At 44.6% G+C, this 15,240-nt stretch overlaps 1 protein-coding gene across 8 annotated transcripts in view; it reads right to left on the bottom strand.

Annotated features, from left to right (window-relative positions):
• TSNARE1 (t-SNARE domain containing 1) overlaps positions 1-15,240 on the bottom strand; it is a 498,360-nt gene that overhangs the window by 470,075 nt on the left and 13,045 nt on the right. For 3 of the 8 annotated variants that reach the window (XM_054816243.1, XM_054816239.1, XM_054816248.1), the window contains exon 2: positions 10,038-10,129. The exons of 4 other annotated variants lie outside the window; for them this stretch is intronic. The gene's annotated coding sequence lies outside the window, so the exon portion shown is untranslated. The remainder of the gene's footprint in view (positions 1-10,037; positions 10,130-15,240) is intronic. One more of the 8 variants, XM_054816242.1, reaches the window with a different exon arrangement.

Here is a 15,240-nt window from a genome sequence, read left to right as displayed (position 1 = left end):
CAGTGATAAAATCACACGTTTCCACACTGTGTAGCACTGAGTACTGTAGAGCAACATGTTCTCAAAGCCAACAGTGATTGAGCATTCCTGCTCATGTCCCCTACAAAATGCTTCCTGCCATGATAACCCCTGCTCCCCTACTCTTTATCCCCACAACGACACTGTCACAATCTCTCCACATCCTCCATATATCCATGGATGCTTCCCCTCCGCAGCTTCAAGCCCCATCCATATCTCAAATGGTTCTCCAAAGCATCTTCCCAAATACCAGAGAGGCAGTAAGCAGCATACATGGGTAATCTACACCTGGACACATACTACCTAGTTGACTGGATGATACAAAAAAAAAAAAAAATCGCTGAATTTTCCTGTGTTTACCTTGCCGACATTGAGATCAATGTCAAATGATTGTTGTGGTTTAATCTGGCAGGCAGCTAAAACCACCACGCAGCCATTCGCTCAATTCCCTGCCCCCACTGGGATGGAGGACATGATCAGGAAAAAAAAAAAAAAAAAAGAAAAAAAGGTAAAACTCATGGGTTGAGATAAAGACAGTTTAATATGACAGAAAAGGAAGATAATAATAACAACAACAATAATACAATACACAAAACGAATGATGCACAGCACAATGGCATACCACAATGGCATACCACCCACAGACAACCGAAGCCCAGCTAGTTCCCAAACCACAACATCAGGCCCTGGCCAGCTTCCTCCGAGTTACATACTGAGCATGACGTCATATGGTATGGAATATCCCTTTGGCCAGTTGGGGTCAGCTGTCCTGGCCGTGTCCCTTCCCAGCTTCTTGTGCACCCCCAGCCTCCTCACTGGTAGAGCAGTGTGAGAAGCTGCAAAGTCCTTGACTTGGTGTAAACATTGCCCAGCAACAACCAAAATATCAGCGTGTGTGTTGGGTTTGCGTGGCAAGGTTTTGGTAGCGGGGGGGCTACAGGGGTGGCTTCTGTGAGAAGCTGCTAGAAGCTCCCCCTGTGTCTGACAGAGCCAATGCCAGCCGGCTCTAAGACGGGCCCGCCCCTGGCCAAGGCCGAGCCCATCAGCGCCTCTGTGATAACATATTTAAGAAGAAGAAAAACACTTAGAGAGAGAGAGCTTTTGCAGCCGGAGAGAGGAGTGAGAAGATGTAAGAAACTCTGCAGACACCAAGGTCAGTGCAGAAGGAGGGGCAGGAGGTGCTCCAGGCGCCGGAGCAGAGATCCCCCTGCAGCCCGTGGTGAAGGCCATGGTGAGGCAGGCTGTCCCCCTGCAGCCCGTGGAGGAAGGATGAGGGGGTGTAGAGATTCCACCTGCAGCCCATGGAGGACCCCACGCCGGAGCAGGTGGAGGCACCTGAAGGAGGCTGCAGCCCATGGGAAGCCCACGCTGGAGCAAGTTCCTGGCCGGACCGGTGGACCCGTGAAGAGGGGAGCCCATGCCAGGGCAGGTTTTCTGGCAGGACTTGTGACCCCGTGGGGGACCCCACGCTGGAGCAGTTTGCTCCTGAGGGTCTGCACCCCGTGGGAGAGACTCATGTTGGAGCAGGGGAACGATGAGAGGAGTCCTCCCCCTGAGGAGGAAGAAGCGGCAGAGACAATGTGTGCTGAACTGACCGCAACCCCCATTCCCTGCCCCCTTGTGCTGCTGAGGGGGGAGGAGGTTGAAGCCGGGAGTGAAGTCGAGCCCGGGAAGATGGGAGGGGTGGGGGGAGGTGTTTTAAGACTTGATTTTATTTCTCACTCCTCTACTCTGTTTTGCCTAGTAATAAATTAGATGAATTCCCTCTCTACATTCAGTCTGTTTCGCTCGTGACGATAATTAGTGAGTGATCTCTCCCTGTCCTTATCTCGACCTACAAGCGTTTCGTTATGCCTTTTCTCCCCTGTTTAGTGAATGAGGGGAGTGAGAGAGCGGCTCTGGTGGGCACCTGGCCCCCAGCCAGGCTCAACCCACCACACCGTGTTATCAACATTATTCTCATCGTCAATCCAACACACAGCACTATACCAACTACTAGTAAGAAAATTAACTCTATCCCAGCTGAAACCAGGAAGGTGTCCACCCCTTATTCTATACCATCCATGTCATGCCCAGGACCCACACTTCCCAATACATTCCAATTGATCACCACCACTTCTCCTGTCTTTTGATATATACACACAGATATCATTCCCTTAGCCTATGGGCCATCCCTCTAAAAAGTCAGCGGAGTTCATTTTATCCATGACTTTGGGCTCCATCTATCATAACAGTCTTCCAGGGCAGGAGAGATGGTGTGTGCTGTTGGATTGTTGCATGCTGAAGTCAATTCTGTTTCCATCACTGCTGCACTTTGCTTGGTTTCATCAAAGTTCATTCTTCATCAATCTAGGTGATTCGTACTGTAATATCATTGATATGGCATATATCAAGTGGAGTAGTGATGATATACAGTGGCAGGGTTATATAGCAAATAATTTAATACAATTTAAATCATTGGCTATTCTCACCCAAAATCAAATCCCCTTATGGTACACATCAGACTTCCCCATCCTTCCACATCACCCACCAGGTGCACCCAGGTCCTTGAGTGAAAGTAATCCCAGGGATGGGCTTGCCTTTGCCCGAGGCAGGGATAACCCCGACTGCCTTCCCTTCCATATTCTTTATGTGCACTATGGGGACTTTATCCCCTTCTGCAGTACGTGGGAGTTTTGATTGGGCCGGGCCAGGTCGATTGGCAGATCCCCTAGTGTTGACTAACCAGGCAGCCTTTGCTAAATCCGTATCCCAACATTTGAAGGTCCCACCACCCATTGCTCTCGGTGTAGTCATTAGCAGTCCATTGTATCGTTCAATTATTTTTCACTGGTGCACTCAACGCCATGCTCTTTGGCCCAGCTATCTATGAGTCCTTATTTGCTTCATGAACATGTTCATTGACAGTTGGGTAGACAAGAAAAGCCCAAATCAGCGAAGTGTACTCTTTTCTCTGATGTGATTTACTCAGCCAACCTACTAAAGTGAAGAGGCAGAAAGACAGCAACAGGAGAAAGCCTTAAAGGAAGTGAGAGACTTCAGACTAACAAAAAAAATTCCACTTCTGAAAACAACTTAATAGCACTCATCTGTTCTCACTTTCATACCCATGCCCCAAACACTGTATTTGTATTTAATTTTCTGGTTCACCAAGTAGAAAAATAAGCCATTCCTCAGGCTTCCAGCTTTATTTATGCACTAGGTTTGGACTGAGCTGAACACTCACACCTGTCATTGAAGGTTTCAGGTGCTCCTAGTTCAGGTTTGCACTCACCATGTAGCAAAGCATCAACGATGGAAGCTTTGCACTCCCCATCAAAGACAACGGCAGCGCCCAGAAGAAACCACCTTCCACCCTACCACACCAAACGAGGTCCTACCATGTGGCTGCCACTCACCCTCCTCAGCTGGGGTGCAAGCAAGATTAATTCCACCCAAGCAAGAGTAGCAAGCTGCCTCATCGGGCTAAGATTACATCTCATCTACCAACAATTTAAGTCACTTTTTTTTTTATTTTTGGTAGGTTTTATTTTGAACAAACCAGGCTTTTGAACTGGCTCACCAGACACCAGCACACCAATGCCAACATGTTGGATAGGGTTGAAGTCCATGGTTCCACTTAAAAGAGAGCGGAGCCCTGATTTTATTGGCTTAAAATGATGCAAAACCTCATCTTTGGTCTGCAGCTCCGTGATGCATTAGCTCTGACAAGCGAGATAAGTCAAGACCTCCCCACGCTGCTCCCTCCCCACCCCACCCCATGGCTGGCTCTCCGCTCTCTTGCTAACACAGAAGCCAGCAGCTCATGCTGTAAATCAGATCAATGAAACATTCAGTTAAAAATAACAGCCAAGAACTCCTCCATTGCAGGAGAGCCTTTAGTATTACAAATGATGAAAGCGCGCTTCTAAAAAAAGCAAGCTGAGTTGAGAGCGATTTCTGAGAAGGTGGCAAAAAACCAGCACCAAGCCCAGCCAAGCAGAACAAGGGCCGGGCTGCTCCAAGCATTGCTGGGTCACCAGAATAACTCTGATAGTGGGGAAAACGGGTCTCAACACCCCCAGCTAGTGGCTACCTAGATCAAAAATATTGCCTGGCTCCCATCCTGGACCTGTGTGGGAACGCTGTAGGAGCAGGACACCCAGAGGACACCACCATGTTCTGTTTGTGAGGTAGTTCTTGGGTATCTCCTAGCTCAGCACGCTGCGTTATTTCTGCCTCGTGGCTGGGAGACGGGGGAAGATGTTGGGATGCAGCTTCTGGGGTCAAGAAATGGCATCCTTGTGCTGAGCACAAGCATTTGGCTTGTGGTGCTTAATGAAACTGTGCAAGAACAGAGAAGAGACACCCCTGAGGTTTTTTACAACTGTTTTTACGATTGATGCTGGGAATATGAGGAACTTGGGGGTTGGGTTTTTGGGGAGTTTTTTTGCCCCTTTTCATCTGATCTAAGCACTTTTCATCTATGCACTTACTTGGTAAATAACCGGCTGTCTTCATCCTGCAATGCAGACAGCTGTCCCCACGCCTGGACCAGACCAGGGCTTCACTCACAACGGCCAGGTCCATCTGCAACAGCCTCTGGCTCACAGCTTCCCCACGGACACCGCAGCATCTCACCTCCTGTTTCCAACACTGGGACGCAATCCCACTACAGCACTTGCGGCTTTTAATGCCTTTTACGAACGTCTAATTCACTCTGTATTAATCCCTCAGAGCAGCTACTCCTTCATTTTGCCTCTGGAGACACCAAGCTAAAATATTCGTCGGGTTAAACACAAAAACCTACAGCTTTAGGCAGTCGTTCAGGACAGAGGAGTTGCTGTTATGTAGTTCTCTGATATAGTACAGCAATATAACACTGTTCTTGCAATAAAAGTGCAGAATGAGCTTCTAAAGATGCTTTTCTAAACTAGATGTTTCTAAGTGACTTTAGGTTTCATGATAAGCTCTTTTTGCTTACTTACCACTTTTTCTTTTTTTTTTTATTTTTGTTTTGTTTTGTGGGGGACAACAGAGGCTGTTCTTTCTTGAGCTCAACGTTAAATTAGAGGGACCCAAAAATATACTGAAAATGCACTCTTAAGGCACGGCACATGCCATATTTCAAACAAATGCAGCTGAACATTTCCAAAATATCAAAATCTATTTCAGCAAAGGGTTTTGCTTACTTTAGACATTCACACAACTTCTAAAAAAGTCAAATCTCTTCCAAGAATTTTAACTCAGTTGCATGGACAAACTCCCCAGCACAAGAAGGTGCCAACAACCCCATGGTCCACATCTCTGTAGTCTTCCTAGGCTCCAGAGGACTTCCCAAATCTGTCTGTGTAGGACATCAGACTTCCTCAGGACCTACTGTCCTGAAACTTCCTTGCTGTGAGCTGGGCTTTGCTTCCAGCCTCTCAATTGGATGTGATGCTGATCATCTTCTCCTCACTCCCATCTACTCTCCAGTAAATTTGAAGTTATCCAAGTCAGGAACCAACCTATATCCTACAGCAATGCTCAAAACTCAGTGATTACCAGCTGGACCTTCAACAGCAGGATACATTTGTGTGCAGCTCTACTTTGTCTACATGAAGGGAAGAGGTTTCTGATGTGGTGTTCAAGCTCAGTCCCTTCTCCATCATCCCCACGGCATTCTGCCATACACTTCCATCAAACTCCAGCTTCGGTCCACCATGACAGGATACAGGTCATTATTTTAGGGAGACCTTTTGGACACAGTGTCTCAGCTGACTCTTCCAGGTTATGTCCAGATATCCCCAGAAATCTTTAGCAATGAAAGAGCAAACCATGGAGGTGTGCATTAACACGTGTACATCACCCACATCTCAGCCACAACAAATCACAAACACTGAAAAAGACCCAATACGCACTATTTTATTTGACCTTTGACTACGATTGGAGCCAAAGCAAGGTGATTCCAGCCCATTAATATTCCCACCTCAGCCAGCATGTGCAGACTAAAGAAGCTGAGACCTCAAACCTTGAAGGTAAGCGTACAACAGCATCAAATTCCCCTCCCCCCCGTTGTTTCACTTTAAATAAGCAGGAGGGAGGTGTTGACGCTGAAGCGATGCTTTGCAATTCAGGCAATTTCTGTTCAATCGCCAGGCTTGCATAAACTCGGTAACGCAGCACTGTGTATCTGGGAGAATTAAAGACAAGGCACAGGGATCTCACGTGCCTCCGAAGCATCCTCGTGCTGCAAAATGCATAGGAAAGATTCTTGGTTTAATGGGGTGTTGTTCTGTTTCAGTATAGCACAGCAAGAAATGGCCTCGTAACATTTTAATTTTTAATCTTCAAGTAGATTCAATTTAAAAAAAAAAAAAACCAAACACAAATGTAAAAAATTACAACAATGATAATCAAGGTGGCAAGAAAATGGGAGTTATCCTGAACCGGTTCATACCATTGATCAAGGTATGTCTTTGCATCAGCCTGCTGCAGTAGGTAGATTACCACATAGCTGCACTGTGCACATAAAATGTGTTTACATACATAAATCTTAGTAAAGTGGCTTCTTATTTTGATGCAAAACCAGAAAGAATTATATGTTGCATTAAACATTTTCTTCTCTGTCCTCTCCTTAACTGTCTGAAAGATCAATTAAAGTGCTTTTGCATAAAGCAGAGAGAGGCGCTTTCCAAAAATAAATAAATAAATAATGATTCCACTCTTTGCTTTTAATATGATCTCCAAAGAAAACAAGCATAACAACTTAAAAGATTCCCACAGTGAAAAAGAAGAAAATGCAGAAGGTTTAATCATCCACTTACAAGGTAACAAAGTGGATTTCTCAAGTCTTATGTCTCTTGCAAAATTTTAAGCGCTTCTACACAAATATTAGTAACGTGCTGCAGCAAGCTGAATAGTTTCCCCTGCCCTCACACAGGAATACGTGCAAGTCCCTCCCTTGCACTCGCATACACTCATTCGCTGTTTCCGTCACTTTTCTATTTGCAAAGAGATCAAAATGAAACTACAAGGAATTGTGCCATTGATTTTAACACCTTCCTCCCCTTACGAAGGTCTTGCTGTCCTGCATATATCAGCAATCTCTCTGTCCGACTACACTGCAACATCTGGAGGCATCAGCACGAGCTCTCTGCACGCTAACGAGTAACGTGGCTGATGGCCAAAAGCCTCAGCATTGTGGGAGCATCACTGAGTTCAACTGGTCTCCCAGTTACCAACCATAACAGGAACTGGAGGAAAATGGAGAGAGATCATCCCATCAAGCAAACTCAAGACCTACTTTCTTCTCCCACAGACTGCCCTGTATCATGGCTTTGCAAGGCAGGGGAAGAACTGCTCCCATCAAAAACTCATCTTAGTTTCTAAGGATGAAATTTTGTACAAGGAGGGTGGTGAGACACCGGCACAGGTTGCCCAGAGAGGTGATAGATGTCCCATCCCTGGAAACATTCAAGGTCAGGCTGGATGGAGCTCTAAGCAACCTGATCTAGTTGAAGATGTCCCTGCTCACTGCAGCAGGGTTGGACTAGATGACTTTTAAAGGTCCCTTCCAACACAAACTATTCCATGATTCTTAGCTCTCCAGAGAACAGCAAACTATTACACCATCATGTCAAGATGAACCCAGAAGACCTTTCCAAGGCCGTGTTGATGGAAAACAATTTGGTGGAATTATATCTCCTCCCTCCCACAGCATCAGTGAAGCGCTTGAGTGCTCTTCTACTTTGCCCAGCCCATGCCAAGACATTGGGCTGACTTCCAGCAACGCAGTCTGGAAAGGAAATCTCAGCTCCAGGCAAAGCTGTGATAGGGGACAACAGTCATCATCACACCCAAATGCAAAAGAGCTGATACGAGAGAGAAACCACTGCCCTACTCAATTGAAACAGGAGGAAAATAAATTGCAATATGAAAAAAAAAAAAAACCAAAACCAACACACACCATCACCAACAACAAAAAACCTGCAACAAATGATGAGGCTTTGGGCAATGTGGTCTAGTTGAGGGTGTCCCTGCCTGCAGCAGGGAGTTGGAACCAGATGATCTTTAAGGTCCCTTCCAACCCAAACCATTCTATGATTCTAAATAAAAACAAAAGTTAAGAGGGGAATAATTCATTTAGGCAGTATGCAGTGCCCATACTCTACCTGAATTGTTTAAGTAGAAGGTTCATGGTTTAATCAGAACCACCATAAAAAGAAAAGGTAGGGTGAGAAGTACAAGATTTATCTTGAGTAAACGAAATAGGTTTCTCAGTAATGCATTTTCATTTAAAATAGAAAAAAATATGTTGCAGTTTGTCAACTGACCAGTAAGGGGAGTTGGTGCCTAGAGCTTTGAGTCAACCACGCATATGCAGTTTTGGGTGGAGAAAACTCAAATAAACAATTCTGTGGCAGTGACATTGAGATAACATTGATGACTGCCAGAAGATGCTAGAGGAAGATGGACAGAGAGCACTATGTCCAGAAAACCCACTAACATGGAGAAGGGAGAGGGATTGAGAGATACTACAGGAGAAAAAAAGTCATGTTTTTGCTAGGAAACGGGTCTTTATCTCCCTGCAAGACTTAACGGAGAGCGTGTGATGGAGACCACTTAGAAGGGGAAAGGCAAAGGACAAATGAAATCAAGTCAACATGGAGCTTGGGATAAAAGAAAAAATAAGTTAAATCTCAATGAACTTCTGGGTATGATATTCTGATGGTACCATGTTTCCCAGAAAAGACTTGGGCCAATTCCTCTGATGGCCTTGAGGAGACTTCTAGGAAAGTATCATATACCTAGGAGAAGGCTTCGGAAAACAAGGGCTAATCAGACTCCTTACCACTGAGCTCCAGCACTAGAAATAAATAGGGGGGAAAAAGAATAAAAATAAAGATTTATTAAAAAAAAAAAAGCTCAAAATCTGAGTGGGTTTTAATAATACTATACAGTATCTAAAGAAAAATACCAGCAGTAGGAACTCATTAAGCATTGTGTGGGGAAAAGCAGCAAAATCACTCCTGCGTCTATAGCCATGCTGGGCTCGTCAACAGAAACAGGGCTGCCACCGGCTACGGGGCCACGGGGAGGAACACTCAAACACACACGTTCCTCTTTCCTCTTAATCTCATTAACCTCGTATTTACTCTGTTGTTGGTGATTACTCAGGACGTTAACAGGCATACTTTCTGCATACTATTTACCGCATGTTACAAATCTGTTTAGCTCTGTGTACGAAACGGGGCTGGAACATGCCAGTTCTACCCATGCTATGGAAAAGGGAGGAAGAGAAATAAAATCTTTTTTAAGGATGTGTTTCAAAGATCATGATTTCTTGCATAAGAATTAAGTGCAAGATAACCAACTGATTCAGAAAGATATATAAAGCCATTCCTTTTTTCTAATTCTAGAATACTTTCTGAAGTATTCTATGAAAGAGGAACAGACACACAAACCAAAAATACCCAATAAGAGACTTATTTCCTACTATTAAGCTAAAGTACATGAAACAACTGTTCTAGCCACGATACAAATTATCGTAACGGTATTCCAGGTGGGAAAAACAGATGTAGTTTAAGAAAACTATTTCTGCTGATAAAAAACTCTAAAGGTTTTACAAATACAGTCCGTTACGCCTTGAAAAATGAAACCTTCACCGACCATCTGTTTCTCACAGAGCGCGCCCATTAACACTTGCTTTGGCCAGAAAACCCGACTCAAAGTCAACGCACTGCGAGAAGGGACCATCCCAGAGCTTAACGAAGCAGCCAAGTCAGGCAAGATCAGCTGCCAGGGGAAGAATTTGGATGGAGGTTGCCCAATATCAACCAGTTAAAACAAGGAAACCACCGCAAGAGCAGAAGATGCCATCCAGAGGTGAACGTCTGCAAGCACTGAGCCTGCAACGTACCCGCACACCCACTCCAGCAAAACACAGCATCACCTTCGACGAGTTCAAGGGATATGGAGAAAAACAACCAAACCAAACCAAAGAACCTGAAACAGGAAGGATTATCACAGAAAGAAAACAGCAAAAAGTATCTCACCCACAATTTTATTCCCTTGTGCTGTGGAGCCACTTGTTCGGCGCTAGGAAGCAATAGCCCAATGGACCCAAGGCACGTCTCAGCAGTATCGTCTTTGTTCAAGGAAAAGAGGGGAAAAAAAAAAAAATCAGAAGTGAAAAGTTCATACAGGTTTTTATCTGCTCTGTTGCTCCCAGTTTGAAGTGCAGGCATTCCCAAGACTGAGGTTGAGCTGTATCTTTAGATTCAACTGCCTTTGGGAGTTTCAACACCCTGTGAATTTGTTAAAGAAATATATATATATTAGGCAAGCTTTGCTTTTGGCCTACACAGTATCTCTTGACAATGTAACACACGCAGAAAAAAACCCCAACATTCCTTCCCTTTAATTTCAGGGTGCATACATTAGGGGATGCCCAGTGAAATACAGCAAGTAATTGTCATTTTCTACAATTTGTGATTTCACATAACTCTCATATCCCCATGCTTAGCGATCTCCTATTTTATATTCAGCCTTAGCCAGTTAAGCAGGATCCGTCAGCATTTTTCCTACTTTTCTTACAAAAAGAAAGCCGTGCAACTAAAGGGATTGCTGAGCTAGAACCACACCACTGGGACAACCAAGTGGAGCCAGCGCTGGAAGAGGTCTCAGCACAGAAGAGCAAAACCTTCACCAGGGTGGTGTAACACAAAGCTGCATAGAGGACTCACGCCTTTGTAACGGAAGCCAATCTGTTAACAAAAGCAAAGTTAGCAGAAGACTGAAAAATCATTATGGTATAATTGTTTTTTACCTAAAAATACGTAGAAATAGGAAAAAATAAATCACTACTTTTGGGAAGATTATCCCTACAAGAGTGCACGCGCATATGTTTGCGTATAGAGCAACAGGCAGAGATAGCATACCTATATGGACAGATATACAACTGCGTATTTTAGAACAGCATCGGTAAAGATCCGATAGCTCGGGTAACTCTGGAGACTCTAGTTAATGATGTAATAAACCTATTTCCCACACACACTTTAACAACTGAATTTTTCCATCCCAAATTTGGAAACTAATGCTTTAGAAGGAATTTAACATGTTTTTAATGCAGTTTATTATGCTTTAGCAAAAAGTAAAATGAAAACAAGAAAAGGAACAGCTTAGGCCACTCAGGTAGAGGCACTTTTACACTGTGTAAAGTTAAGGATGTAGGAGTATTATGCTCTTTTTACAGTAACTATTCCTCAAAGAAAGTGTTTTAATCAAACTGCTGAAAATTTTGGTTGGTTGGTTTGTTTTAAGCAGGAGGAGCATCATCATCCAGGACTCAGTCTTATCATCAAAGCTTTCTTATCCCTCCTTGAGATGGGACGGTGGAGAAAGTCAAATTACATGGGATGACACTGGGGCTGGAGAGAGCAGCAAAGGATGCTGAGGGACCTCCTGCCCTGAGTTTTCATACCCTTAGAAAAACCACACAATTAACCTTTCCTCTTCTTTGATGAGCACAATCTATTTCAACACCCTCAAAAGCCAACAGCAGAAGCTCCAAAACATGAAACTCTGCCACAACTACAGGCTGGGCGAGGAATGGATTGAAAGTGGCCCTGAGGAGAAGGACTTGGGGATGTTGGTCGATGAGAAGCTCAACATGAGCCGGCAGTGTGCGCTTGCAGCCCAGAAAGCCAACCGTGTCCTGGGCTGCATCCCCAGCAGCGTGACCAGCAGGTCGAGGGAGGTGATCCTCCCCCTCTACTCCACTCTGGTGAGACCCCACCTGCAGTACTGCATCCAGCTCTGGGGGCCCCAGGACAAGAAAGACATGGAGCTGTTGGAGAGAGTCCAGTGGAGGGCCACGAAGTTGATAAGAGGGCTGGAGCACCTCTCCTATGAGGACAGGCTGAGAGAGTTTGGGTTATTCAGCCTGGAGAAGAGAAGGCTCCAGGGAGACCTAATTGCAGCTTACCAGTACCTGAAGGGGGCTACAGGAAAGATGGAGAGAGACTGTTCAGAAGGGCATGGAGCGATAGGACGAGGGGTAATGGGTTTAAGCTGAAGGAGGATCGATTTAGATTAGATGTTAGAAAGAAATTCTTCCCTGTGAGGGTGGTGAGGCACTGGAACAGGTTGCCCAGAGAGGCTGTAGATGCCCCCTCCCTGGAAGTGTTCAAGGCCACATTGGATGGGGCTTTGGGCAATGTGGTCTAGTGGAGGGTGTCCCTGCCCATGGCAGGGGGGTGGAACTAGATGATCTTTGAGGTCCCTTCCAACCCAAACCATTCCATGATTCTATGAAAAAAAAAAAAATCATTAAGAGCCTTTAAGTTAAAGTACAGGACTCAGCACTGGTTTTCGAAGACAAGGTAAATAGTAAATAAGTAAGGCCTTTAAATTGTAAGATGTAGCTCAGCAACACCTTGTCACAGTACATCACACACTTCCTCTTCATTATTTCCCTGGCCAAAGGTCAAAAATTATCTTCCCAAGAGACAAGCCTTCCTATAGGCATTCTGTAGACCTTCCAAACATCAAGACATGCTGCCCTTTCTCAAGTAGGCAGCCTTCACTCTTCGTAATCACGAAGCACGTGCATTGCCACCACAGAGATGTAGGATCCTGGAGAAGAGAAGGCTCCAGGGAGATCTAATTGCGGCTTACCAGTACCTGAAGGGGCCTACATGAAAGATGGTGAGGGACTGTTTATCAGGGAGTGTAGTGACAGGACAAGGGGTAATGGGTTTAAGCTGAAGGAGGGGAGATTTAGATTAGATGTTAGAAAGAAATTCTTGACTGTGAGGGTGGTGAGACACTGGAACAGGTTGCCCAGAGAGGCTGTAGATGCCCCAATCCTGGAAGTGTTCAAGGCCAGGTTGGATGGGGCTTTGGGCAATGTGGTCTAGTGGAGGGTGTCCCTCCCCATGGCAGGGGGTTCAGAGCTAGATGGGCTTTAAGGTCCCTTCCAACCCAAACCATTCTGTGATTCTACAATTCCTTCTACAAACCCCATTTCTCCTGTAACACACCTAAGGAGGCATCGATACGTAGTACCACCGTCTACTGGTTCAAATCTACACACTGTCTATGTATCAGCATTCCACAGTCTTGGAGTCTTTTTTTCTGGGTTTTGTAGGTTTATTTTGGTGGGGTTTTTTAACTCTGTTAGAAAACCGTATCAGCAGAGGTAACTTCGGTGTACAGCTAAAATACACACCAAGCTGCTCTAGTGCCAGGACTGCACTTTCCCCTTCTCCAACGCACACCACATCTCAGCACGTTCAGAGGTTCCAGCAAAGCGCAAGCAGCAGAGGATCCCTCCAGCCCTGCTATCACGTACCCAGGAAAGTCACTCCCTGACCACTCTCCATCTGCTACCGAGTTCCCATAATTCACAAAAAGAGCAAAACTGAGTACGTTAGAGAGAGCAATGCTGGCAGCTGCAGTTAACTATTTTCATCTGATCGATTACTCCCTCCATTTATAAAAAAAAAAAAAAACCCACCCTGATATTCGCATGATTTAGTGCAACTTAGGATGGTGGGGAAAAAAAAAAAAATCTGAAATCTTGTCTCTAGCAATCTCACATGGAATAAGCCAGCTCCAAATGAAAACAGCATTATCTGTCGAGCACAGAGAGTCCAGCACGGAAATCTCAGGATGCTCATGGCTCCTAAGAGTTTCTATCACCTTCATGTAGCCTGGGTCAAGCTTTTTTAAACTGCCTCTACAAGCAAAAAAAAAAAAAAAAAAAAAAAAAAAATTAGTAAACGTTTTAATTGTTCAGGACAAGCTAAGCCATCCCATCCTGCCAGGTGGGGATTCAGGTCCTTCAGCACAGAAACCTGGTAGCCCAGTTTTACAGAAGTATCAATATTATGCCCATCTCTGAGCCCCCAATGGTGCAGGCAGCCCCAGGAGGATGAAAGCCAATAACGAAGTTATCAACACGCACTACATCACGCATGCGACTTCTTGCTGACCCCTCTTCTCCTTATCTCATCCTCCCACCCTTCCCATCCCACGTATCTAGCTGTTTTCTTCTCCGAGTCTATCTCGTCAGGCGGTTTTTTCCGCAGCAGAATCTCTCCTCATACCGGACACCATAAAGGAATGCAAGAGGGACACGATCTTTGGTTGGCACCCATAGGAACAACCCCATTATAGGGAGGAATTAATGACAACTCTCCCTACCTGCAAGGTTTTTTTGACTTTATTTTATTTTTTTCTAAGTCATCGTATATATAACTCACATGATGTCAGTAGAGGAATATCACACTAAAGATCTGGAATGTAAGGGGCGGGTTTTCCTCGTTTCTATGGTTATAAGCAATTTTAATGACCAACCTAAATAAAAAAGCTGGAAGAGAGAGAAAGTAGGCAGGAGCGAGGTAGGCGTTTAATTTTGATTGACAAGACACAGCATAACTAGTTAAGATCTGTCAAATGCCTGCTGAGGATCACAAATCCTCAGCACATTGCACGGAAGACAGAATTAGTCTAAATGCACAGCTTTACAAAAATGCTTCTTACCCGGCGAGATCAGAGTTCACCATTTCAGATTCCCCACACAAAGCAGCTGATATCATAACTACCAAAGGAGCCAAGGTAGGGACAGAAAAAAAAATATGTATTTTTTATTACTTGTGAGATTTTTGAATCCTACCATGCTACGGTGTCTCAACTTCTGTCCCTGGCCTATATATAGATTTATATTTATTCATTTGTGTAGATTTATGTACACGTACACATAAAAGACAGCATTCCCAAGATTGTTAACTACAATAACAAACTATGTGAAAGGTATCATCAACGGCATCACTTTGGAATCACATCTGCATCACATTAAATGATGTATAAACACAGAGTAAGGAGACAGTTGCTGTGTTAAAGACTTTAAAATAGGAGATTGAACGCAGAAAGAGTCAAATCTAGATTGGATTGGAAACATCAGGAAATGCAGAGACAATCTGGAGACACAGAAACACTGCCATGACAGTCGGCTGTGAGGTTCACTGAAGATATACCACCAAAAAAAACGAAGTGTGGAGAAAATTAAGAACATCCTTATAAATGTCCATGAGTGATGTCATCAAGAAGGAAGAAGAACGGAGCGACAGAGACTTGGAGCATTTCAAAGTCAGGAACAGAGATTCATGGACTTGGAGGGAAGAGTCAACATCTCAATGAGACTCAAGGCAGCACAAGAAGGGCTCCGGAGGACGTAACCGGCAGCTTGTGTTT

This window comes from Grus americana, chromosome 2, assembly GCF_028858705.1.
Source record: "Grus americana isolate bGruAme1 chromosome 2, bGruAme1.mat, whole genome shotgun sequence".
Taxonomy (NCBI): Eukaryota; Metazoa; Chordata; class Aves; order Gruiformes; family Gruidae; genus Grus; species Grus americana.
Note: the sequence above shows the minus strand (reverse complement) of the source record. Positions and strands in the feature narration are given on the sequence as shown.